This window comes from Adiantum capillus-veneris, chromosome 3, assembly GCF_014529385.1.
Source record: "Adiantum capillus-veneris isolate H3 chromosome 3, ASM1452938v2, whole genome shotgun sequence".
Taxonomy (NCBI): domain Eukaryota; kingdom Viridiplantae; phylum Streptophyta; class Polypodiopsida; order Polypodiales; family Pteridaceae; genus Adiantum; species Adiantum capillus-veneris.
Window position 1 is genome coordinate 83,857,037 of NC_140933.1, and position 4,409 is coordinate 83,861,445.

Here is a 4,409-nt window from a genome sequence, read left to right on the forward strand (position 1 = left end):
ATTGCTCACAATGCTCTCTCTCTCTCTCTCTCTCTCTCTCTCTCTCTATATATATATATATATATATGAAAATTATACATTGAATTACATCATGTCATCTTGGTATCAATTATGTCATAATTGTGCCATAAACTGCAAACATCACTCCCTAAACTTTACATTAGAGACAGTGATACAATCCTCCATCGTCTTTTTCTTAATGATCTCTCTCTCTCTCTCTCTCTCTCTCTCTCTCTCTCTCTCTCTCTCTCTCTCTTTGTGTGGTAAAGAGGTTATGTATACTATTCACAAAATGGCATTCTCATCATAATGAAAAGGTTTTTGTGATGATGCATGCCATACAAATTGGAAGCTTCATAGCATATCATTCTATTTTTGAGTCAAATAGATAAACGACATATTATATTGGCCAAGATGGGCTTATTGGTATTAATGGAGAACATGTGGGCCTTGATAACTATTACACCTTAACTTCAATGCATAAGGAACATGAAATCTTGTAGACAAATTTGATGATGGAATACCCTACTGGTTGATGAAGTTTTTGAAGCTGTCAGGGATAGAACTGCAAAGGCCCAAAGCGCTGGATGATTTGAGGAGGTTGTAACATCCATTGTTAGCCGTAGGGGTGGGGGGTTGGATCCTAGCACATACTCACTACAATGGTTGTCCCCTAGCACGTACTCGCTACATTGGTTGTAGATTGCCTAAGTGCCACGGCAAGCAGCCTCAGTAGCTAGCGCCGTCCAAGACCCATCTGTGACTAGCATTACCACCACCATCATCACAAGACGGGTAAAGCCTCCATAGCCTGAGCCTTCCATCTCTCTCTCTCTCTCTCTCTCTCTCTCTCTCTCTCTCTCTCTCTCTCTCTCTCTCTCTCTCTCTCTCTCCCCTAAAGAATCCAACACTTATGCACATTAGTATAGGTTCGTGTGTTTGGAGCCTCTCAAGAACACAATGGAACCACATAGCCAAGACTCCCAAGGCAAGAGAGGTTTAACTTTTGCAATTCCACCTACTATTGCTTGGCAACTTTTCTTACAAAATAATTGGTGAAGACAAAGAATAGATCATGGAGCTTGTACTTCAACACTTACACTCTCATCATTACCATTAGCTGAAAGAGTCTTCGGGCCTTCAGGAATATGCATTTCCTACGAAGGAGGTGGATTTATGATTGTCATAGGCATAACGATATCATCAGAAAGCCTACCCTGCATCTCTCGATGCTCTTGGCATAATGCATACAACAGTGGACTAAGCAAAGATCACAAGGAGAATTTTGCAGATGGTATTTCTTTTGCAAGGCTTGCTGGAATAGTCCTCTGTATATGCCACACATCCACCACGTAAAGACTTGTCCTTCCCCAATAGAAAAGGCCACATGAGGATTGACTGCACAAAAGTCTACAGTGGTAGCGGCAAGTGTCAATCCACCCTCCACAAATATGGCATGGCATTTGCAGGGTGTTGTCCAAGGTACTTCAGTATTTCGATATTCCTCCCAAACAAGACACATGGGAAAATAAAGCCTAATTACTAGCAAGAATCAAAGTGGTCAGCACAACCATGTCAGATGCTCGTATATTCAGCTCAGCTTCTCGTATGACGGCCACATTTTTGCTTTGTATTTTGGTAAGCTCTACTTCTTGTGACCACAACGCAGATTTCTTGGCTAGCTCTGCATCTGCTTGAGTCATCTCAGCCTTCCTAGTGTTGTCAAAGATCTTGGTCTCTGCTTGAGCAAGAAGCTCCTTCTGTTTTGCAATCTGAGCATACTGGAGCGACATACCTTGCTTTCCGCGGCGTTTTGACATTGCGTGAGACCCTGCCACCCCTTGGTGCCGACATCGCCCTTATACTTGGCGTCAGCGAGGGCGATCTTGGCGCTAGTGGCCACGTCGTTTGGCCGAGGAAGGACAAGTACTCGTGGCCTGGGACATTGACGATCTGCTTGACATTGGCATTGTATATCACGAGGTCGAGTTCATTGAGCTCGAGCTACACTTTCTGGGAGACGACGACCTTGAATTGTTTGGTGCCTTTGAAGATGTCCTCCATGGTCATGGCGGCGGCAAGGACATTTTGCCTTCAATGATGCCCTTGACAAGGTCATTGACATGGCTGCAGTTTTGTTTATGGGGGGCGACAAGGCGGGCGTACTTGATGAAGTCGTCTAGATTGTAGGCTTTGGGCCGATGGTGAAGAGGGCGGGGAAGAAGAAGGGGAGATTTTCGGCTGATAGGGGTGAGGTCAATGATGTTGCATGTCTGGCCTGGAAGGATTCAGGCTTTCTTGGCCAGCTTCTCTCTCTCTCTCTCTCCTCTCTCTCTCTCTCCTCTCTCTCTCTCTCTCTCTCTCTCTCTCTCTCTCTCTCTCTCTCTCTCTCTCTCTCTCTCTCTCTCTCTCTCTCTCTCTCTCTCTCTCTCTCTCTCTCTCTCGGAGCGCGCACCGGCGCGCGCCGGTGCGCGCTCGAGAGAGAGAGAGAGAGGTGAGAGAGAGAGAGAGGAGAGAGAGAGAGAGAGAGAGAGAGAGAGAGAGAGAGAGAGAGAGAGAGAGAGAGAGAGAGAGAGAGAGAGAGAGAGAGAGAGAGAGAGAGAGAGAGAGAGAGAGAGAAGAGAGAGAGAGAGAGAAGCTGGCCAAGAAAGCGCCGGTGCGCGCTCAGAGAGAGAGAGAGAGAGAGAGAGAGAGAGAGAGAGAGAGAGAGAGAGAGAGAGAGAGAGAGAGAGAGAGAGAGAGAGAGAGAGAGAGAAGAGAGAGAGGAGAGAGAGAGAGAGAGAGAGAGAGAGAGAGAGAGAGAGAGAGAGAGAGAGTTCTCTGTGCGTGCTCGTACTTGATGAGGTTGTCTAGATTGTAGGCTTTGGGCCGATGGTGAAGACGGCGGGGAAGACAAAGTGGAGCTTTTCGGCTGACAGGGGTGAGGTCAAAGATGCTGCATGTCTGGCCTGGAAGGATTCAGGCTTTCTTGGCCAGCTTCTCTCTCTCTCTCTCTCTTTCTCTCTCTCTCTCTCTCTCTAGGATGGCGCTCCTAGAGAGAGAGAGAGAGAGAGAGAGGAGAGAGAGAGAGAGAGAGAGAGAGAGAGTGTTCTTACTTCTCTACGCGTGCTTCTTGCATGAGTGAGTGAGAGAGAGAGAGAGAGAGAGAGAGAGAGTTCTCACTTCTGTGTGCGCGCTTCTTGAGTGAGAGAGAGAGAGAGAAGAGAGAGGAGCTATAACCGTCCAACGTCGAGTAAGATGGACCGGTTCTCTTCGTCAATGATTGGAAGTTCGCGTCCTCCATCGCCAGAAGCTCTGGCGGAGCAGGTGCAGAATTAATTAGCTCAGGTGTACATGGAAGAATTTTCAACACAGTACGAGATAAATGTTTCACTAAATGTGTAACAAAGCCCAGCAGCAGTTTGAGTGGGAGTGAAAGCAGTTGCATATCGCGGTGTGTAGATCGGTAGATTGTCAGTCGTGCAGTTGTTAGCTCAATTCCCCGCTAATTTATGTTTCTGAGTTGTTAAAATCATACACACCTTGTCGCATTAATAGAAAAGCCTCTTAGATGTCCAGTTTTATTTGTCTGAACAAAATAACAGCTCAACGATTTTTTGTTCATTTTGTTGAACTGCTCTTACACCATAGTCATTTTTGTACAATCCAAGCAACTCGGACAGTCTTGACTATCACAAAGGGTTTTACATCATTCAACCAAAAAAAAAAGAGAGAGAGAAGAGAGATTGTGCATATTCTTGCACGCCGACCCTTCAAAGTAGGACGGAATCTCCACCGACTGTACTGACCTCTTTGCACTGGTTGCTACAGCATCATCGGACACCACCAGGCATCAGCATGCGGCACGACCGGCCCAGTACTGGCCAGCGGCAATTCCGTCAACCAAAATACCCCTCTAATTTGAGAACATTCTCAAAATACCCCCTCTAATTTCAAAAATTCCCAAAATACCCTTGTATCTATTTTGGTTGGATATTTCAAGATTTTTTAATCTTTATTCCTTTTTAACAATTGAGATCTGTTTATGCGTGCTTAGCAAGTAATTTGTCACCAATTACCTTGCAGAAACAAGGTAATTATGTCTAGAAATAATGAAACAATTCATTTCCAAAGCCTACATAATCAACCCAAATTCTCGATTTAGCATCATTTTAATCTTTAGAGAAATTTAATTTCACAACCAGAGGTATTTTGAGAATTTTGGAAAATTTGAAGGGCATTTTGGAAATTCATGACAAAGTAATAGGGGTATTTCGGGAGTTTTTGAAATTTGAGGGGTATTTAGGGAATTTCCACAAATTAAAGGGGTATTTTGGTAATTTTCCCTTTAAATATCTAGCAAGCTGAAAAGACACAATGTCAAGGATTGGCTCCGAGTCATCGCTTCTAAGAAGGATAGAAATGTGTAC

General features: G+C 44.8%; 2 pseudogenes; both read right to left on the reverse strand.

Annotated features, from left to right (window-relative positions):
* Positions 1–1,073: 1,073 nt before the first annotated feature.
* LOC147461215 (cell number regulator 6 pseudogene) lies at positions 1,074–1,569 on the reverse strand (annotated as a pseudogene).
* Positions 1,570–1,574: 5 nt separating this feature from the next.
* LOC147461216 (flotillin-like protein 3 pseudogene) lies at positions 1,575–2,982 on the reverse strand (annotated as a pseudogene).
* Positions 2,983–4,409: the final 1,427 nt, after the last annotated feature.